At 34.3% G+C, this 24,156-nt stretch overlaps 1 non-coding gene across 1 annotated transcript; it reads right to left on the reverse strand.

Moving 5' to 3' along the window:
* Nucleotides 1-10,862: 10,862 nt before the first annotated feature.
* On the reverse strand, nt 10,863-10,993 carry LOC126014819 (small nucleolar RNA SNORA51). The gene has a single exon (XR_007497806.1). It is a non-coding gene; the product is annotated as a small nucleolar RNA SNORA51 (small nucleolar RNA).
* Between the last annotated feature and the right edge of the window lie 13,163 nt (nt 10,994-24,156).

Raw genomic sequence — 24,156 nt, forward strand, 5'->3', positions numbered from 1 at the left:
CCATATTGATGATAAGGAGAATGGAAAGTTCACGAACATAAATGTGTTGAAATTGAAGCTTGCTTTGATTTTCTCTAAACAATTCAGACCCCAAACAAAAACAATTTGTTTAATTTGGAAGATATTAATAGGCTCTTATTGGAAAACTTGTGACAGTAATATTGCCTATTTCTTGCCTTTAAAGATAGAGATTTATAGGCAATGATCATGATCAAATTTTTGTTTCTAAAATATGTCCAGTAGATGTTATAGAACTTGCCTAAAAATGAATATTACTTCAAATACTGCAATAGGTGATTACGTATTTTAATTTCAGAAATTGATTTTTTCTTTTCTTTTTTCCTTTTTTTATTTTGGGGACACATCTGGCAGTGTTCAGGTATTATTCCTGGCTCTGCACTCAGAAATCACTCCTGGCAGGCTCAGGGGACCATATGGGATGCTGGAGATCAAAATGGTTCAGCCCTAAACAAGGCAAGCACCCTTTCCATTGTACTATCACTCAAGCCCTAGAAGAGTGATTTTTAACTCGTTGACTTCTCTGTATACTAACACAGTAGCATTAAAAAAAATGTCTGAGGTGATTGATGTCTAATATGTTCTAAGTACCAGAACAAGTTTTTCCTTCCTTTGCCCATATTGTAAAATAGGAAATAATTGATAGTTCATTTCATGCTTTTTGACGTACTGTCTCTACTGACCACTTTCTCTAACAGGTCTTATAAATGCACAGTGACCAAAATGGGAAAGACTTTGTGAGCTCAGCAAACTTGATTAAATTAAACAACAGCCTTATTTTTAGAGACATAATGGTTGATAGTTGTATTCTGAGACTAGAAAAAAAAGAAAAAATTTACTGAAAACTAAGGAATGTTATCTTAAATAATGAAACAAGATGAGTTTTCAGGAATTAGAAATACGTTCTTCATTTATTTCACTCCTGTTTATAACAGGTGAGCAGTTTATATCTAGGCTGTTTTCTACTCTTGGGATCTTTGTTTTTTACTTTTCAAGAATATATTCAAATGAGATGAATGATAGCCTCTCTTTTACCATACTCTAAAATTAATTCCATCTAAGTCAAAGCAATAAAAGCATAAAACCAACCATTAGGTAACAGAATAAAATGAATTCTGGACCCAGAGAGGGAAACTTAAAATAATAAAATAAAAGAGTAGTAAACCAGATGCCATTAAAAAGTAGTACTTCTGGGAGACTGGAGAGATAGCATAGAGGTTAAGTTTCTTTTATTTTATTTTATATATCTTTATTTAGGCACCATAGTTACAACATGTTTGTAGTTGGGGTTCAGTCATAAAAAGTATTCCCACTTCACCAGTGAAATCTTCCCTCCATCAATGCTTTCCCATCTCCCTCCTCCCCCAACCCTTGCCGGTCTTCCAGACAGGCATTCTATTTTTCTCACTCACTACCATTGTCATGATCATTGTCAGTGTAGTTATTTCTCTAACTGACTCACCACTCTTTGTGGTAAGCTTCATATCATGGGCTGTTCTTTACAAACCTCATCTCTATTGTCTCTGAGTATTATTACAATACTGTCTTTTATTTTTCTTAAATTCCTTAGATGAGTGAGACTATTCTGTGTCTATCTTTCTCTCCATCTAACTCACTTCACTCAGCATAATAGTTTCCTTATCCATCCATGTATAGGAAATTTTCATGACTTCATTTCTTCTCATGGCTGCATAGTATTCCATTGTGTATATCTACCACAGTTTCTTTAGCCATTCATCTATTGCCAGGCATCTGGGTTATTTTCAGATTCTGGCTTTTGTAAATAAAGCTGCAATGAACATAGGCATGCAGAGGGCTTTTTTGTATTGTTTTTTGTTTTCCTAGGGTATATCCCGAGGGGGTGGTATTGCTGGATCACATGGGAGCTCCATTTCTAGTTTCTTGAGGAATCCTCATATTGTTTTCCATAAAGGTTGGACTAGACAGCATTCCTAGCAGCAGTAAAAGAGAGGTCCTTTCTCCCTGCCATCACTGATTGTTCTTGTTCTTTGTAATGTGTGCCAGTCTCTGCGGCATGAGATGGTACCTCATTGTTTTGATTTGCATCTTCCTGATGACAGTATTCCTAATTTACTCCTTGCTCTGCGATAACGCAGGGATAACTCCTGGCAAGGTTTAGGGGGCAATACTGGGTTCTGGGGATTAAACTTGGATCACTCACATGCCTGGAAAGTATACTGTTACTCCTGACCCGAACTTTATTTTTTGTTTTGTTTTTGTTTTTCGGGCCACACCCGTTTGATGCTCAGGGGTTACTTCTGGCTAATCACTCAGAAATTGCCCCTGGCTTGGGGGGACCATATGGGACACTGGGGGATTGAACCGCGGTCCTGATCCTTGCCTAGCGCTTGCAAGGCAGACACCTTACCTCTAGTGCCACCTCGCCGGCCCCTTCTTCCCATTTTTTGATGGGGTTAAAAGTTCTTTTCTTGTTAAGTTCTTTTAGTCCCTCATATATCTTAAATATTAGCCTCCTTATCTGATGGGTATTTGGTGAAAAGTTTCTCCCATACCAAAGGTAACCTTTGAGGTGTAGAAGCTTCTCAGTTTAATGTAGTCATATTTGTTTATGTTTCCATTTGTTTGGACAGTGGTGTTTCCTTCTTGAAGATGCCTTTAGTCTCTCAATGGCATGAAGTGTTTACCTATGTCTTATTTTTAGAAAAAATAAATAAGATCTATAAACCACTGGCAAAGCTCACAGAGAGAGAGAGAGAGAGAGAGAGAGAGAGAGAGAGAGAGAGAGAGAAAATAAACCAGATTAGAAATGAAAAGGAAGAGATCACTACAGAGATTCAAAGGGTAATTAGAGACTTCTTTGAGAAACTCTATGCTACAAAACAAGAGAACCTGGAATAAATGGATAAATCCTTGGACTCGTATAATCTTGTACAGTTGAACCAGAATGACCTAGCATACCTAAACATACCCATCAATACTGAGGAAATTAAAAATGGTGATCAATAACCTTCCCAAAAACAAAAGCCAGACCCAGATGGACCTTTCAAAAGGAACTACTACCAATCCTTTTTAGGTTCTTCCAGGAAATTAAAGAAACAGAAATACTATAAAATTAGTTTTTAGAATGCTAACATCACCCTGATACCAAAAGCAGACAGTGAACTGCAGAAAAAAATTTACAGACCAATATCCCCGATGAACATGAATTCAAAGATTCTCAATAAAGTCCTAGAAAATAGAATCCAATGCCTCACCAAGAAGGTCATACATTATGACTAAGTAGGTTTCATTCCAGAGATACAAGGATGGTTTAACCTATGTAACTGAATCAACATAATATACCATATTAGAAAAAGAAAAACTAAAGAATATATAATTATATCAATAGATAAAGAGAACGCATTTGATAAGGTCCAATACCCATTCATGATAAATCTCTCAATAAGATGAAAATGGAAGGAATTTTTCTCAATATAGTCAAGACATCTACCACAATCCCATGGCAAATATTACACTTAATGGAGACAAACTAAAAACCTTTCCTCTAAAATCTGGTTCAAGACAAGGCTTCCCCCTCTCACTACTTCTATTTAACATAGTACTGGAATTACTTGCCATAGCAATCAGACAAGAAAAAAAATATCAAAAGCATCTAGATAGGAAAGGAAGAATTTAAGCTCTCACTGTTTGCAGATGGCATGATACTATATTTAGAAAACCCTAAAGACTCTACCAAAAAGCTTCTAGAAACAATAGATGCATATAGCAAAGTGACAGCCTACAAAATTAGCATGCAAAAATCAATGGCCTTCTTATACACCAATAATGATAGAGAAGAAATGGACATTAAAAAAGCAATCCCATTCACAATAGTGCCACAGGAGTTGTTTCCTGTCTTGCATGCTGCTAGCCCTGTTGTATTATTAGCATCATATAATTTACCAAGCATAGGTAAGAGTGACCCTTAAGCACAGTGCCAGGAATATTTCCTGAAAACTATTAAATGTGACCCCAACCCTCCCTCCCAATTAAAACTTCTATTTATCAAAAAGTTGTATCCCAAATAGAGAAAAACCAATGCCAAATAGTACAGTTGACAGGCCAGCTTTTATGCAGATGGCCCAGGTTTGATCCCAAGCACCCCATGTGGCCCCTCAGAACCCTCAAGACTAAGTGCAGAGCCAGGACTAAGTTCTGAGCACTGGTACATGTGAAACCAAGTTAAGAAAAAAACAGAAATCTGTGTTCAGCCAATATGAGGGCTTATATGGAGAGAAACCTTTAAAAAAGCATGTCATTTGTTACCAATATATATCAGTAGTTAAATGGAAAGTCAAACATCTTGCCTTCTCCACCTAAAAGCTCTTATTTCTAATCCCTTTCTATTTATTTGAAGATTTCAGAGCCCCATACCACAACTTTCTTGCTATTCTATTACTCCAGCTATTGAAGTCTACATGGGTCTGACCTTACATGCTATTGTACTCCCTAGAGTACTTAGATGCGATCTTTAGTTATGCTTCTGTGAACTTTAAAAACTAATAGTTTCCAATCATTCTTTTTGTGCCATTTGATATTAGATATTGGAGTTTCATACTCATTTTTATTGGTGAGGAAGTGTTTCATTTCTAGAAAGAAAAGGTAACATGTTCCCCCTTTTATATCTCTTTTGTTCTGAATATTGAAAGATTGGGATGTGTATGTCTGGTGGTGATGGGTTATTATGATTGAATGTGTGTGCACATTTTTTTCAAGATTATAAACTAGTGGAAGTAATAAAGAAAGTGTGAACAGCAGGTGTACCCCAGAATTACCACATTTTCTGATTGAGTGGAAGTTAAAACGTGAGTGTGAGGACCTGTGAATACCAGCTGAATATATGTTCTGAATCATGTCACAATAAATCACTTTGAGCAAAACTTACATTGATAGTCCAGTGTCCATTTAGAGCATAGACACTTATAAGCCATGCTTAAATGTTGCAAAGAACAACTCCTTTAATATATAGGTCTTGCTCATTATATTGCCTCAAAAAATTACATAAGTATATTTTGCTTACTCTTTTACTCATTCATTTCTTTATTTGTTACAAGAATAATTTAAATATGAACCATTTTCAAGGCAGTATAAAATACACTAAAATAAAGTTTCAACATAGTTTACACTTTAGCATGCACAATTATGCAGAAGTTCATACATTAAAAATTATTAAGTGGGGTCAGAGCAATAACACAGTGGGTAAGGCATTTGCCTTGCATGTGGACAACCTAGGACTAACCCAGCATCCCATTTGATCCCCGGCATCCCACATGGTCCCCTTAGCCTGCCAAGAGGGATTTTAGAGTGCAGAGCCAGTAGTAACCCCTGGGCACCACTGGATGTGGCCCCAAAATTAAAATTATTAAGTGCCATAAAAATCTTGAATGGACATTTACAAATAGAAATTTATAAAGGATCCAGAAAGATAGAACAAGATTTAAGGCACTTGCCTTGAATGTGACCAACCCCTTTTATTTGATCAATGAAACCATATGACTGCCTGAGCACTGCCAGAGACAACTCTGCACCCCCTCCACCCCATACTGATCTGGGGTCACCCTCAAGCATATCTGGGGATAACATAAGCCTCCTCTCAAAATGCTTTTAAATAACTTATAAACTTTTAAGTTTAAGTTTTTAAACTTCTGGCTTCCAAATACGGTATAAACTTATTTCATGCTTCCACTGCTCAATTTTTCTTATATTAAGCATTCTTATTAAGCTCTGGAAATAAAGCAAGAAATAAGTTTTCCACGAGACAAAAGAAAGGAGATAATAAAATTGTTTGGGACCACCTGGGCAGAAAAACTACATAGAAGCATGGTATCTAGCATCTGATCACTGCAAAGAAGTCAGCCAAATCAGATGTTTTCCCAACCCCTGTTATAGAGGAAGACTACAAATGTTCTCTTGGCAAATGCTCTGGAACTATTAGACAAGTTTAACCACAGCTACCCTGGAGATTGGTTAAAACCATGCCAGAAAACAATTGGCCAGAGGAAATATCCTCCTTTTCCATTGGGCATAAGACTCTCCTCTCAACTAAGAAATGCTGAGAACAATATGTCGAACAGACTGGAGAGACTCAGCTAAAGCAAATGAACTAATTTGAAGAGAAAAATATTTTTCTACAGGACTTAAATGCTTCTCACCTACACAATGGCCAGCCCAGTGAAAACTGGCTTAACCAGGGAATGGAGGCAGGCATAAGTGAAACAGGAGGGCTCTTTTAGCTCAAGTGCTGACAGTATTTCCTCTTACTCAGAACATCAGTGCAAGCAGGACACTAGGAAGTAATTCCCACTTCATCCCATTCTAACTAAGAGACTCTTGAGACCAGTTTGGGAGATATGCTTCTCACAGAAGAATGATTGATGAAGAGATCATTAGAGCTCCTGGACAACAGATAATTCAAGTAGATCAAAATAACATCTCAGAGACAGAAAATTAGAGTGTCAATGGAGTCACAACCCATAAAATAGTCAAGACTTACATAATTTAACAGGATGGCTGCTTAAAAAAAAATAAAGACTTTAGTTAGAACCTAACATCTTATAAAATAATAGACAAAATGTTGAGGATACCATAAAATAAATAATTATACTAAGGATCAAGAAAACCACAACTCGAATGAGAAATAATGTCAATTAATTTGAACATCAAGATTATTCACATGTTTAAGTTATTTGACAAGGTTTTTTAAACATTTATCATATAAATGATTTACCCTTGAATTTATATATATTTATTTATATGTAAATAAATGAAGAATGAACTCTGAAAATAAAAAGTTATAAAATATTTATCTATTTATAAATAAAATAAATAAGAAAGATAGGATCATTAAATATGAAGAGAACACTTCAATAAACCCAGTTTGAACAACAGAGATAAAAAGCATCGTTGAAACTCGTGGACAATGACAAAAGATTCAGCAGTCAAATTATTGAAATTCCAGAAGTGAAAATAATGACATAATATTAAGTTTTATGAATGAAATAATGGATAAAAATCTGTGAATTTTATTAAAGAACCAAATTTACAGATTGAAGAAGTTAAGTGAATCCCAAATAAAATAAAATCTAATAGACCCATATAAAATATAAAGAGGATAATACCTTGAAATATGTTCATTAGTGAATTCTATTTCTGGCAATAACTGTCTTTCATGAAAAAAGGGGAATCATATGTATAAATGAAGACATATGTAAATAACTTATTGTTTGTAAACTAACTCTTAAAAAGCAATAGTGAGGCAGGAAGGGCATTTGCCTTGCATGTAGCAAACCAGATTTCATCCCTGGCATCTCATATGGTTTCCTTAGCACTGCCAGGAGTGACTCCTGAAAGCAGAGACAAAGTAACCCCTGAGAAGTGCCAAGTGCAGCTCAAATATAGAAAAATCTAAAAAGCTGTCTAAGCAAAAAAATGAAACAAAATAATAAAAACAAAACTGGAGAATAGGAAGGAAGAAACAACAATATGCAGCCAGTAAGAGATTATATGTAGTAAATTATTTTCCTCCTGGGTTTTATAAATGAAAAGTTTCATAAAACAATTTTTAGGTTCTTTAACCTTACTTTTTAAATTTATTATTTTAATTACTTTAAGTAATTAAACAATTCTGTTCATGATTAAGTTTCAATTATAGAATGTAAACCATCCCTTACCAGTGTACCTTTCCTGCCATCAATGTCCCTAATTTTCCCTAATACAACCCTGCCTGCCTCTAGGAAAAATTAATGATTATTAAAAATCATTAATGAAAGTATTAGAATAAGAAATATATTAGAAATATTAATATTGTAAAAAGCAAGATTTAAGGCAAGAAATATAACTCAATGAGATAACACATGCTTTACATATGTGAAGCTCTAGTTTCATATGAAAAATATGAAAAATATATTTAGTAGCAAGAATTAAAATATTATATTGGGGGGCCGGGAAGGTGGCGCTAGAGGTAAGGTGTCTGCCTTACAAGCGCTAGCCAAGGAACGGACCGTGGTTCGATCCCCCGGCGTCCCATATGGTCCCCCCAAGCCAGGGGCGATTTCTGAGCACATAGCCAGGAGTAACCCCTGAGTGTCAAACGGGTGTGGCCCAAAAACCAAAAAAAAAAATATATATATTATATTATATTGGCCTAGGAGATTTAAAGAAAATGCTTAAAAGTACTAGAATACATGTTTTATACACATGAGCTTCAGTGTCAGTCCTCAGCACCAGATGGTTACTTAGTATTCCCAATTACAATTCCCAAACCCTATGCCAAGTGTTGCCTTAAATTAACTGAGTCAACACTCCCCCAAAACTAGTAAACAAAAAAAAATCAAAAAATATTGATATATGATAAAAAAAAATACACTTCAGGAGTAGGTAGGGGTGTTAGCTCAGGAGTTCAGTTGACACATGCCTTATATTTATAAATAACTTGTTTGATTTGTAGTTTAAGTCAACATGTCCCTACCAGGAGTAGCTCCGAAAGCCCCACCAGAACTAAATCCGAGCAGTACTGAGTTTTCAGACCCTAGCAGAGAATCATCTACCTGGGTTAGCCATGTATTACAGGATTGACAGTGGCACTTTGCCAATGCCACTAGAAGGACACTCTCCCCCTTGCTTGCTTTACTTAAACCTGAATAACCTATTTTATAGTATAAGAAATATCTAAAGACTAAAAAAGCCAGTGTATAATAATAAAATCATTAATCTCTCTGGGAGAAATAATGGCCCTACATATAGGCAAAACAAACAAAGTACATGATGCAAAACCTTGTGCTAAAGTAAAAAAAAGAAACAATAAAGGTTTAAGTAGATCCTTGCAAAAATAGTTTGAATTAATACGTAGCAAATAAGAAGAATACCAAATATCTGAGTATAACAATGCATGAGTAATATCTAAATAACATGTATACACTTTATTTATCAATAATATAATACACCTTTTAAATGAAATTTTTCCAAAATAATCCACATTCTGAACCATGCTAAATCCTCTTACTGAAGTTTTTTAAAAATTATATCATGCCAAACATGTTCTCTAACTATCATAACATCTAACTAAAAATCAATAGCAAAAGCACGACAGAAAAAAGCAATAAATGTGAAAATAAGCAACAGATTTTTCATTTTTTCCAAGGAAAATAAACCTTAAATTTAATAATACAATGGAAGTGAATAAAAGTGAAAACACTTTATGTCAGAATATTTAGGTGGTGGTTAAAACAGCATTGCTGAGAAGGAAATCTATACTAGAAAGGAAGATAGGTCTCAAAATAATAACCTATGTTTCTATATTGAGTATGTAGATAAAGGAAAGAAAATAAACTAAAAGCAAGCAAATATAAGATAATCAAGTAAAAGTGTCATAAATATATGAAGCTACAAACAAAAATAGCTCTAATAAATTAATAAACTTGGTTGCTAGTGATAGTAAAGTGAAAAAGGCACCTGCCTCATATGCAGACAACTCAATCCAGGTTTGATTCCTGGCACCACATATGGTCCCCTGAGCCTTACCAGGAGTGATCACTGGCTATGTTATTTATACATCAGGTATAGCAAACCAACAATATTCATTTCACTGAAGAGGTAAAGATGGCAACCAAATACAGTTAGCCACTGAAAATTTGAACATTTTAATCATATTTATCTACTAATATACATCTATCAAAATAGCTAAGATAAATACATATTTAGTGAAAAGTCAGAGAAAATTTTCTCTCTGAAATTATTGGCAAAAAGGCAAAATGATAGTCATTCTGAGAAACAGTTTAGTTATTGCTTTTTAGTGCAACTATTATATGACCCAATGACTTTCCTCTATAGTATTTATGTCAGAGAAATTAAAATTCATGTTCTACAAAAATTCTACATATATATTTATAACAGCATTATTTATTGTAACCAATATTGGGAGCTAGTTCAGATATTTTTACAAGTGAATTGTTAATTCATTGTGTTATACATAGAATGAATTATACTCAGCAATTAAAAGAAACTATTGACAAAACAACTTTGGTGATTATATGGAAAGTAATCTTTAATCAATAGGATATAAACTTTGTAATTTAAGAAATTGCAAAAGTTTAGAAATAGAGGACAGATTAATGATTGCCAAGATTTATGAATGGAAGTGAGGATTGGGCAGGAGAAAATTTGGTCTGATAATAAAATCACACCAAAAGAGATTGTTTTAAATTTATTTAAAGAAAATGCCTCAGATAATTGACATAGTTGATCATAATATATATTTTTCCAAGTACATGAAAAAAAGTTATTGAAAAAACTATAGAAAGAAAAAATAAAATGAAAGAAGAAAAAGAAAGAAAAAAGTACATTAGCAAATATGTTTGTGAAAATTATTGTATCTCTAATGAAGTCATTAATACAATGGCAGAAGTTTTAATAAGCTTTTGTTATAAACTGTCCATTCTGTTAAATTGAAACATTCCTTTAGGGATGACAACATCAAATAATGAAGTTGACCAGAAATTCAATGCACTATTTCTGATACTAAGACATTTAGGGGTCTGTACTCAACTGTGAGGCCTACTGGAAGAAGGAAGCTATGGGGAAAGGTACCCACATTTGCTCCAAAAATGGGCATGGTCAGATTCGTGTCCCCCCACAAGAATCATAGAGAGTCATTGCTGATACAAGGCCATTGAGGAAATGATGATTCTGGGTTAGGAAGGCAGCAAGTGTGGCTTTGATAGGATGGAAGTTTTTCCCTCCTTTTCCTCCCAAGATGACCAGCTTTGAGCTGTGTGGGTCAGTGTAGTCTTTCATGACTCAGATTACATCTCTCTTTTTTTTTTTTTTTTTGTCCCTCAATTCACAATACAGACCAGGCAAAGGGTTGAGGTGTATATGGGGTGCATTTACTGTATCTCCTCTTTCTATACAATCAGTGTAAAGAACACAGCCTGTGTGTGGTAAGAATTGGGAGGCCTTTTCTTTTCTTTTCTTTTCTTCATTTCTTTTCTCTTCTTTTCTTTTCTTTCTTTTTATTTTTTTAAATATATATATATATATATATATATATATATATATATATATATATATATATATATATATATATATATCCTTCACCAGTGCAACATTCCCATGACCAATATCCCAAGTGTCCTTCCTCCCCACCCCACACCGGCCTGTACTCTAGAAAGGCTTTCTACTTCCCTCATTCAGTCACATTTTGTTATGTCATTTGAGAAGAGTGAATCTATAGAGCTGGCCTGGTTCAATCATGGCAACTGCATTTGTGGGTGTGGTTACAGCTGCCAGGCTTCCCAAAAGACAAAATATAGAATGAGGATGCAAGCACTCTTTCCAAAAGCACTGGTGATATCAGCCCATACTTGGAGGCAGCTAGCGTAGTTTTGGTAGAGTGAGAGCTTGACCTGTCCTTTAGGAGAGATTTTTATGGCATAGAACAACTTAGTATCTTGATGACAGTGGTATAAATATAAACCCATACAGGTTATAAAGTTCTATAGAACTTTTTTATATTAATTTTTATATTAATTTTTATATTAATTATTTTTATATTAATGCTCATATCCTTATTATACTATAACTTACACATTGTAAACTATTGGGAGAAATTGAATGAATAATGAGATTATCTCCATATCTACCTCTGTGTCTAAAATTATTTTAGTAATTATTTCAGCTAAAATGATATATACCGACAGATTCTACAAAAAGCTACTAGAAATAGTAGACTTGTAAAATAGCAAGTTGCAAAATCAATACACTGAAATCCATGCCTTTTCTTTATATAAAAATAAAATAGGAGAGAAAAATAATTCTCAGTTCTGTCTTAGAATCAGTTTCACAAAAGAGGTAAAAGACTTATAAAAACACTATTGAACAACTACTAAAAGAAACCAAAGAAAAGAAATCAAGGCAGGAAAGATGAAGATGAGAAAGGGAAATAATGATGGAGCATTGGTCAGAGTTTCGGTTCTACTAGTGAAGTAGGAGAGGGGTATATCCAAAACATAGACGCAACAATACTGAAAACGTGGCACCTAACTTGCAACCTGGACTTTGTAATGTGCTTGTCAAGATGGCAGATGAGGGATGATGGCGTTTGGGAACACTCATGGAGGGAATTGACATTGTTGATGAAATTGTTGTTGATGAAATATTATATGCTAAAACTCTACAACCAATAACTTTGTAAATCAAGGTTATTTAATTTTAAAAATATAAAAGAGATAAATATGACATAGGGAAATGAAAACAAATCCCAATCCCCTATTTATAGATTGAAAAATCATTATTATCAAAATAACAATCTTATCCAAAGCATTATAGAAATTCAATAAAATCCTTACAAAAGTTCCATGATACTTTTTAAAGACACAGATCAAATACTGTTAAAATTTATACTGAGTAATAAAACCCCAGAATAGCCAAAGCTAAGCCTAGGAATAAAGAGACTTCGTTTTCCCTACCTTCACATGATACCATAAAGTTGTAGAAATCAAAACAGTATAGTAAAAAATAGGAGCTAACTGGCTCTCAGGCCAATATAATATAATTGAGAATTCTGAGACAGGTATATGGACAGAAAATCTTTGATAAATGGACAAAAAAAAATATGAAGTGGGATAAGAAAGGCCGCTTCAACAAATGGTGTTGAAAGAACTGGTTAATCACTTGCAAAAGCAAACAAATCCAGACCCCTTTCTAATGCCATGCACAAAATTCAAATCAAAATTTAACTACTGATCAAATTTGGACTACTGACCTTAACATTAGATCTTAATCTACAAATTATATTGAGTAAAACATAGATAAGACACTTCGTAACAATGACTCTAGAGGCATTTGAAGATTTAATTTAATTAGCTAAGCTAACAGAAAAAAATAAATGGGACTACATCTAAATACAAGCTTCTACAACTGTAAAATAAATAATGATCAAAATTAAAAAATACATCACAAACTTGAGAGAATATTTTCTCACCATTTACCAGATAAAGGGTTATTAACCAAGATATATAAAGACCTGTTTGAAAATTATATAAGCAAAAAAATTTTTAAAAAGGCAGTGTGGGCAGAAATGAATGAAACTTCCTTAAAGAAGGCATACAGACTGCTGAAGTTTCTGCATCATTATTGTTTGGAAAAAGCAAATTAAAACAGCAATGAGTTAACATCTCATACCAGTGACTGGCATATCATAGAGAACAAAAGCAACCATTTTTGTTCTTTTATATATTCTGAAGGTTAGAAACCCTCATTAACTATGAGTGTTGTTTGGTCCAACCTTTTAAGGAATAATATGGGTACTTCTTCAAAACCTAGAAATTGAGCTCTCATAAGAGCTAGCAATTCCACTACTTGAAAACTACCTCAAGGGCCCAGAAACTCTATTTTTAAAGTAGCTAAATTTCATGTTATTGCAACACTATTCACAATAGGCAAACTTTGGAGAAAAAAAAAAAACAAGGATCCAAAAAAAAAAAAAAAAAGACTAGAAAAGAAAGCTGTGGTACACATATACAGTGGAATACTACTTGGCTATAAACAAAGATGAAAGCATGCTGGTACATGGATGGATTTGGAGAATACCATGCTAAGTAAAGTTAGTCAGTAATAGGACAGACAAAACTGACCTCTCTCATATATGGGATATGAAGAAACATAAAAGGGGGGATAAGAAATAGTCAAAGACAATAGTTTAAGTTTACAGCAGTAGAAGTAGGGGACACTAGGAAAATGATGGAGGGAAGCAGATAGTCAGATGGAAGATGTGGTACTCTAATGATAATTTTAAAAATTCCTACCATTATTAGTATTACAAAGAGGCCTAAAACAAAATTATATATACTGAACACACATATACAATATACATGCAAATTTCTGAGCACTGAACTATTTTTACAATCAACTTTTTCCATTTGTGACCCCTTTTCTCCTAAGAAATGAACAATAGGACAATATTGCCAGAAATGCTTCATATTCATTGTTAGATGATTTTGAATTAATTTTTGATCATTGCATATTCATCAACCTTTTATTGTTACCATTTTGTGCAGCCCACATTTTCATTTATGTTACCACATAAATGGTTGTGACCCACAGTTTAAGAAACTAGACTTATACCATCTGTGGCCATTATACCAGTAACTCAGATTATGAAGTTATATATGGGGAAAGTAACAACATTTTCCCTGTTTTCCAATAAGAAAATCAAGACTCCGAGCCTAATAATAACCAAATTTGGAGTAAAACCCAATAACTTTTACTTTATTATGCACAATTCTATTAAGTTATTGTCTTTTTCTGCTATAAATTATTCATAACTGTAGGCAAAAGGAAGAAATTCATAGAGAAATTGGTTTTTTAAACTTCCTTGAAGGGGAGATTATGAACTGATAACACTAATTACACTGTACTAGGAGAAACTTAATGCAATTTTGTTGAATGAATAAGCCTTTGTGAAACTAGTAGATACTTTCTTCAGTTACCACTGCCAACTTCTCAGAATTTGTAAAATAAGAAAATGGGTACGGAATACATTTTTCCAGGATGAATTTTATTACAGCAGCGATTAACATTCCCTAACGAGGTTGGGTTGGATTTGGTATTATGGATGGGTCAGTTTTGTGATCGTGTGGAAGAAAAACACTTTAGTACATTTATGACATTTATCATTTCCCCCAAATATCTGTTACCTGCCTATGATTAGAACATGAAAATGTTTCATTTTCCCTAGTTTTCCTAGACTATTTCCTAGTTTCTCTAAGTAATCTTGCCAATAACCAATACACTTCGATTACTGTATGCTCATCACCCATTTGTTTTTTGTTTGTTTACTCCTGGGCTTTTATTGGTATGTGCTGCACTGGTGATACTTAGGGATAAGGCAGTTCCAGGATTTAAATTCAAACCAAAGGTCTTGCATTGTAATAGACCTTGCTCTATCTCTAGAGCTACTTCCCCTGCCTTACCCAATGTACCCTGTTCCTATCTCTAGTTATTATTGATCAAGGAACCTCAGTTATCGAAACACTGGATGATTTATATGATTCAAGAGAAACAGCCCCTTTTCCCTTCTGGCATAACTGTCTACATGTGATAGAAATAAAACCCACAGATTTCTTTGCTTTTACATTGGCTCTGAGTGTGGCTTTGAATTGGTCTGAAGTGATCATTTATTGTTGGTTAGTTTGTTCTTTTGATGACTATAAAGAAGTTTCCCCCCTTCAGAAAAATGCTGCTGAGCACATACTATTCAGCACAATCCAACCTAGTCTCTTTCAATCACAGTAGAAAGAAAAATATCTGAAAGGGAAAAAAAAAAGTATTAATGGGTTATTTTTGTAAATGTGAAAAATCTCTTGGAAGGGCAATTTTCTCTTGTTGACTGGCAGAAAAACAGCAGTGTTAATTATGTTGCCTTGTTAAATCTGAAAGAATATAGTGAATATTGGAAACCTTTTTAATTGCCTTTGTGGAAAGGAGTCTGAGGAATCAGAAGTCATCTCTTGCAGAGAAGCTATGAGGCAGCTGCACCCCTCCCGAGGTTCTGCATTCCAGAAAGGCTGAGAGAAAACACTTGTAAGCTTGAATCTATAGACTTTGGGGGAAAATTATTGGGGAAGGGAATAGAAAAATTTAAGGTTTTCATTTAGTTTTAAGAACTAGCCAATCTTCTTTCCCTTTCTACCTTTCCTGTAGATAGAGGGGAAGGAGGTGAACTTGAACAGAGTTGGTAGAGGCGACCTGTAGCACTTGGTGCAGATGTTTTCACCTCTGTCTTGGCCCCAGTAGTATAATAGTTTTCTAGCTCTGAGAACAGAGCAAATCAATCTTCCCTCCGTAATACAGTATTTTCAAACGATCCCAGGCATAGTGTGAGATCTGCATAGAAAAACCAAGGCAAAATATAAAACAAAATAATGGTGTGCATAAAAATTGAAAATACAGTTTGCTCCACCATAGATTTAGTTCCAGGGTAGTCCTATTGGGGTAAACAGGAGCCCCAGAAGAACACCATCTGAGATAAAAATTGAAGTTCAGAGGTTCAGCTATCGTACCCTGCTTGAATTTCAGATGAGATCAAACCAGCCGCTCTGCTAAGTTGTAGTGCAAAAGCTTACATGGCTTCTTGAGAAAAAGCAATTTATTTTAGATTATGGCACAGCAGCTATCGTTTAAACTGCTAGGGATTGTAATTGAACTGAGAACTAGCCTTCTCTTTGAGCACAGGGTGCAGTATTAAGTATACCTAGGCTGTTCTAAATAACATGGATGCAGGCCTTCGAGACAGATGGATATAGTTGCCCAAACATGAATCACTAGGGTCTTGCCAACCCTTTAACAGCTTGCCAACTCAAAAGTTTACCTAGCTGGGAAATGAACCTAAAAGGGTATCTGAATGTGTGTTTGCTGTCCAGTTTTCAGAGTATTAATTTGTAACAGCTAGGAGGCAGCAATCATAAGGAAATGAGCGAACATGTAATCAGCACTAGGGAACTTTTTTGTTCAGTTTTCAACTTCATCTAAGTTTATGAAGAGACTTGCAAAGGGACTGACTGTGTGTGGGGAAAAAAAATCAAGATAAAGAAGAGTTCCTCTTGATACTGATAACATTTGATTTGATAATAAAGAGGATGTACTTACCTTCCAAACTCCAGGCTATCATCCTGTCATTAAGTTCTAATGAAAACTTAATTGTTCTGTTTGGAAAATGTCTCATTTCCGTAAAATGTGTTTACTCCCTCTTTATTATAAATAAATCTAGTTACATAAAATTCACTATTTCTCTAGAGTTGTGTAGCGACTCACAAGATAGCATTATATCTAAGCTCAATGATTTTTATATTAAAAAGATTATCACAGTGCACTTGTTTTGATTATAACTTTTTATGATTGTTTATATGAAAGCAATAACCAGCACATAATTACAAGTCAATAATTTAGAAATACTTATGAAAACTCACAGTTTTTTGCTTTATTTTGTCATTTTCGGGGGTCTAAAATAATTCTTTTTTTCTTGTTGTTTTTTTTGGATTACACCTGTCAGAGCTCAAGGCAGTCTTCTGGCTCTGTGCTTAGGGATCTATACCCTTGAAGAAGTTCAGAGATCACATGCCAAGGATCAAACCTGTGTCAACCACTTGCAAGGCAAGTGCTTTATTCATGTGCTATTTCTCTGGCCCATTGGATTAATGTGTTAGTTTGGGGTGACTCATAGTTGTGGTTAATGTCACCATATAACTAACTGCTTTAAGCAATTCAACCTGAAATTCCTATCTATAAAGTACATACTCCAGTCCTCTGGAGTATAAAATACAAACTCCTGGCTCCCCAAATGACAATTATCAACTCCATCCTTACCCAAATTTAGTTGCATATGCTATATTAAACCATAATTATATACTCCTGGTTTATCTTCATATTGCTTCATATATACAATATATACATATATATACATATATACATATATATATGAAGGTATGAAGGAACATGGATTTTTGAGGATATAGCCTAGGTAGGCTGGTATAATGCAAGTGCCATAACCACTGTACTATCTCTTCAGCTCATCTAATTTATATTCTTATTAACTTTATATTTGATATACATTTTTTTCTAAGAAAAATGTATCCTTACACTCTCCTTTTTACATTCTTCCATCTTAAGACCGCATTTTTCTTAACTTTTGATGGTCTCATACCTTCTAAATCATGGTTTTATACTTATTTTTATGTTTATTTTAAATTTTAAAATATTTATTATTGATGACATAAATTTGATAAAGCACCAGGGATAGAGTTTTACTCTTTTATATGAATTTAATACTACATATCTTACTAAAATTTTAGTGTCACCTATTTATTCTAGTGGCCCTCTCTCTTTTCCTTCCAGTAACCACATAATCTAGGAAAAAGGTTTTTAAATTTTTATTCGTATATTTAATTTAGTTACAAATATTACAAAAATGAGAAAACCATCAAGTTGTTTCCTTTCACTTTTTATTTAATTTAGCATGATCTCCTCATTATCTTCTAGAATATTTTACTTTATCTTTTCCCTAGCAACTAAAATATTTATCTTTATCATTAACTTTGAACACAAAGATAATTTATCTTGGCATATATAACATTAAATTAAAATCAGGGTGGTGTTACTTCTTGACATTACCACTAAAACACAAAATTATTAATTCAAAAAGTTATATGCATCAAAAGACATAGAGTTGGGTCAGGAAACAAAACCCAGCCATCTGCTGCCTGTAGGAAACAAACTTAAAAGTTCAGGATAGACACAGGCTCAGAGTAAAAGGATGGAAAACAATTATACAAGCTACTAGAGAAAAAAATAAGCTGGGATATCCATGCTTATATCAGACCTAATTGCTTTTAACCTTAAGAAAATACTTATAAAATTCCTCCCTATGCATCCAAAAACTACAGAGGCACGGCTGGGCTCAGAACACTCCGCATGCCAGGATTTCTGGGCATCTTTGACTGGTATGTTGGGGGCTCTGGGCAGGACAGCTAGCCATAGGCCCCCTGGGCTGACCACTTAGTCCAGGGGAACAAGATCCCCCCGCACACCAGGCGGGTCTTCAGGGCCACGCCTGGTTAATCGGGCCTGGGGGGAGGGGGTGAGAAATTCCTCCCTATGCATCCAAAAACTACAGAACCTCATGTATTAAGAGTATTTCTTATTCTTTTGTTATGTTTTGCTTATCCAGAATATTCATTTTTTATTCTGCCCTTTCACACACCCCTACAAAGCTCTTTTTTACTCCTTAACTCTCTAACTCCCCCAAACTTCACTAACCTACATTACTCTTTTTAACTTCAGTAGTATACAGTCCTAATCACAGACCAAAGCCATGCATTGTGTGTAACAACCCCAAACTGTTTCAAGATACATAAAATGGACACGTATTTCTTTAGCATATTTTGTGTTCTTTCTCTGACAGCTATAATTCTTACTAAATGTTGTCTTATGCAGTGACGATTCTAGCCACTTTTTATCTTCTCTTTTTGAGCTGTTTAACAAGGAATTTTGGTGAAAGAGTCCCCCAGTTTAATGCTTATGATTGAACCATATCATGGGAATCATTGGAATTGTTATTATGGCCCCCATATGAGCCAATAACACCATGTGGCATTGCTCCTTTTTTGCATAGGCACATTAAAATGGGAAAATACTATACATACAAATAAGATCCTATCTAATAGAGATTGGAACACACAAATCTTGTAGTGCAAAGGGACCTTACACCCTGAACATTGACAACGACCTGGCACAGACCTCTGAAGAAAGGGCATTTTCCATTCACCCCTGAACCAGGGAAGCCATCCACGAAACATCCAGGCTGGTCTATAACATCACCTGGAACCAATCCTCTACCACGGAAGACCCTACACTGCTCAGACATCAACCTGCTCAAAAGAGACTTCCCTTAGCACTGAGAAGACTTAACAACAAGAACGACCTGCTTACAGGACAGGGCTCCCTGCATTGCCCTTTGATTGTGAGGTGAAACGAGAGGACGCTTCACATCCTGACTTCAATGTAGGATATGAAGATTCCAGGATCTTTAATACAGAAACATGATACCAACAACAGAGACTGTGTGAAAAATAAAAGTGTGTTGGCAGTACAGACAGTGTCTTGGATTGGACAATCTAGCTTGCCTGGAGCCTAGAGTTGGTCTTGTGCCAGGAAACTTCAGGGGTCGGGTCTCTTTGTATTTAGGCCAAGGTTATTTCTTTCCATGTCCCTCATATTTTGATGGGCCTATGCAAACAACAATTGCCACTCTAACACCATTTTTACTGTGCTCCTTTGACGCTAATCCTTAAAAAGAACCCACTTAAAATTTGAGGTTAACTTAAGCTAATATGCATGTACAGGGAAATGTAAAAAATACTATGCCTCTAATGTTTAAGGAGTTACGTAAGTTTTATGGCTTTAGATTGCTTTGTATGCTGTTAAGAAATATTATAATGTGTTACAATCTGGGGACATGACGGACAAAGTAATTGTACATGGATTCTGTCTTATTTATCTTAATGTTCTTTGGCTGAAATTTCAAAGTTGAGATATCAGCAAGGGGACTTCTGAGAATTATGTTATGGGTGATTGTCCTTCCACTGTAACTTTACCTTGTCCTCTTTCTTTGCATCCTTGTTCTCATAATTAAAAATAAAAATAAATAAATAAATAAATAAATAAATAAGAAAATACTTATAGACAATGATAGACATTATTTGTTGATCAGGAGAACAATAGACTGAGAAGTATTAACTCTGATCAACATTTACACAACAAATGTAGAGTCAGCAAAATGTGTAAGGCTTTTGTGCACATTTTGCCTGTGAGCAAAACTGGACTTTTTATCTGTTTATTCAAATAAAGTTTTATTGAAACAAACAAACAAACAAACAAATAAATAAGGAGTGGTTGAAGGAATCCAAATTTTTGGAAAGTTAGCTGACACTAAAGCACTAACAAACAAGGTGTTTGTTTGGTTTTTTTTTTGCCAGAGTGTTTTGTTTTTGTTTTTTGTCAGAGCACAGGCTTTCATCTTTATATGGAAAAGCACTGATTTTATTGAACTTTTCTTTCTATCATAGGGTCAGATATAACAGAAATGAACTGTGGGTGTGTTCTACATTTTACTGTAGATAGATTCATTGTTAAACCCTCTTAAGTCCCTTGCCACCTCTGCATGTACAAATGGATGTCTCCTGTATAATTAGGAGATGAGTAAATCTGTTGTGTTTTTTTCCTGTGAGATGTAGTTGATTTATTTCTTCTTTTTGTTTTGTTTTTATTTTGTTTAGTTATATTTGGGGGTCACACCTGATTATTCTGAGGGATTTCTCCTGTTCTACCCACAGGAATTATTCCCACATGTGCATAGAGGACCATATGGGATGCTGGAGATCTAACCTGGCACATGAAAGGCAAACACTTCCCCACTGTTTTACCACTCTGTCCTCATATAGTTGATACCTTATTGTAATTTAATTGGGAATTCTTCTTGTTGGCTGGCATCTATACCTCTATGGTCTGTAATATTCTAGGTTCTATTAGAGTTCCACTATTGGTTCACCAGTCATGCCATATTTCTTACATTTTCACCATATATCGGATATTATTTTTTGTACCTTTTATTCTTCTCCCTCTTTCACTATTTTTTGCATTTTCCATCTGCCACACCACTATTTTTGCATTCTCAATTTGAATTTTTTCTGTTACTAAACGATATTTTGTGATATTTTTCCAAGTTGAAAATAATGAAATGGATTTCCATAATTAGGACTTTGACAAATTATTTACTGCAGTCACTGACTTCTCCATGCTTCATTGTCACAAATTATTTGTGAGTAAATAAGTTTGTGCCAACAGTCAAATTCACTTGAATTTTTTTCTTTGTCATTTTATTCAAAACTTACCTTTATTTTGTTTCTATTTTAAAGCACAAACTTATTTGTGTTTGTCTCCTCTTGCCTTTCCTTTGCGTTTGTTTAATAATATCTTCAAGGCATTAAAAGTTCATAATTGCACCCTGTTCTATTGGTTCTTTATAATCAACTTCCATTTTTGCTCTCTCTTTAATTCACTGGATAGAATTAGTCCCAGATTCATTGCTTGCTTTCTAGGATATAATTCTATTTTTTTTTCTTCTGATTGACTTACCTTTGCAGTAAGTAAAGCATGTAAATTTAAATCTTAAATACTCTAACAATTCCCTTAAGTTCTTATCAGATTCAAAAACTTCCTTTGAACTCAATTCTCAATTTCAACCACATCCATGTGGAGAGACTCTCCTTTGCTGCAACCTTCTTTAAGGTTGTGATTTCCTTTGTAATGAATCATACTTCTATTTACTTTTATTATCTCCATCACCACCTTCTAATGGCTTTCTTTTCTCTTTGTAGTTTATACTCTGCAAGTACCTTTGTACTCTTAATAGCAGTTAGAAAATACTTCGGTTGTGAAAAGAGATTAAGTCCGTGTGTTCAAAGTACTGTTTTTTGTAAAAAAAAAAAATAATAATAATTTTTACTTTCCATATCCACCTTATAGAGAAATATTGTGTATTTTTATTTTATATATATTTTATTATATAAAATTTATTATACGGGGCCGGGTAGGTGGCACTGGAGGTAAGGTGTCTGCCTTGCGAGCGCTAGCCAAGGAAGGACCGCGGTTCGATCCCCCGGCGTCCCATATGGTCCCCCCAAGCCAGGGGCGATTTCTGAGCACATAGCCAGGAGTAAACCCTGAGCGTCAAACGGGTGTGGCCCAAAAACCAAAAAATAAATAAATAAATAAAATTTATTATACAAAATAATTCTTTTATTTTAATTTTAAGTGTTTAATATAGACTTGAATGAGTTGTCACAGAAAGTTTCACAAATGTTTCATAGAGTAGATAAAGTCCATACAAAATATTAGGGGAAGGAATGCTATGCTCTATTTCTTTCTATACTCCTTTAACTGATCATGATAGGAAATAGTGTTTTTTTTCAGAGTTTCATAGAATCTGCAAGATTTTTAACTTGTTTAAAGCTTCTATATTTATTTTGAATATCCAATATAAATTCTTTTATTTGCAATTGATAAATGCACAAAGACTTTGAGTAGAGCTACTGAAGAGAGACACAATTTTAAATGTATGTGTAATGCTATTCAAAGTCAGAAAATTTAAAATAAAATAAAATTATAAATAAAATAGAATTATCTATGAGAATGACAAAATTAACAAAGGTTTTATAAAATATTATTTTTCTGAGTAGTTTATAAGTACTTTGTTAAAACAAAATTTGCCACAGCGTTTAGGTACATTAAAATGATTGTAACTTTTTATCTAGTGATTTTTATGTTTTAGAAACTTAAATTAAGAAGATAATTGGATATATGATCAATATTCAAAATATTTATTATAACCTGTATAGTAAAAACAATATATATTACTAAGTTTATTAATAGCATTAAGAACCAATAAAATGCTTCCTTTTAATAAAAGCGAAAAAAATTATTTTCTTTTCTTTTCTTTTTTTTTTTTTTTTTTTTTTTTTGTGGTTTTGGGTCACACCCTGCAGTGCTCAGGGGTTATTCCTGGCTCCAGGCTCAGAAATTGCTCCTGGCAGGCACGGGGGACCATATGGGATGCCGGGATTCGAACCGATGACCTCCTGCATGAAAGGCAAACGCCTTACCTCCATGCTATCTCTCCGACCCCGAAATAAATTCTTAATATAAGATGGGGCCAGAGGGATAGCACAGGGGTAGGGCATTTGCCTTGCACATGGCTGACCCAGGATGGACCTGGGTTTGATCCCTGTCATCCAATATGGTCCCCTGAGCCAAGAGTGATTTCTAAGCACATAGCCAGGGGAAACCCCTGAGCTTCACCAGGTGTGATCCAAAAACAAAAACAAAAAAAATCTGGATATGGTATAAAAACTAAGATCTCAACTATTAGGATAGGAAAAAATTCTAGAAGTAACTATACTAAATTGTGGCAATCTTCTGTTGATTACATTGTTTGAGGTGTTGGGGCTTGATTTTGCTGCTTACTAGAATTTATTATATTTATAAGTTATATTCACTACCATGCACAAGTATCCCAGCAAATATAATCTGGTTTTATTAGAAAAAATTGAAAAAATACTTTGAGATATCTTCCTCAAAAAGTACTTTTCCAAAATGTGATTACATAACCCATCTGACTCTTTCCCCTTGTACTTTTTACGTTTTTTTGGTCATAGACCACAGGTGGACTCTATACAAGAGATGAAGTATTTTCCATTATTAAAAATTTCTATCAGATACATCTGTGATATTATTAAATTAGCAACTTTATTCTAACTCATGCTTGGTTCCAAAATCTTACTAATGCCAATATTAGCTCCATTGTTTTACCATTTGTTTAGATTTTTAACAATTACTTTATTTTTTTGTTTGTTTGTTTTGTTTTGTTTTGTTTTTGGGTCACACCCGGCAGCGCTCAGGAGTTACTCCTGGTTCTACGCTCAGAAATCGCTCCTGGCAGGTTCAGAGGACCATATGGAATGCCCAGATTCGAACCAATGACCTTCTGCATGAAAGGCAAATGACTTA

Source organism: Suncus etruscus, chromosome 7 (assembly GCF_024139225.1).
Source record: "Suncus etruscus isolate mSunEtr1 chromosome 7, mSunEtr1.pri.cur, whole genome shotgun sequence".
Classification (NCBI taxonomy): domain Eukaryota; kingdom Metazoa; phylum Chordata; class Mammalia; order Eulipotyphla; family Soricidae; genus Suncus; species Suncus etruscus.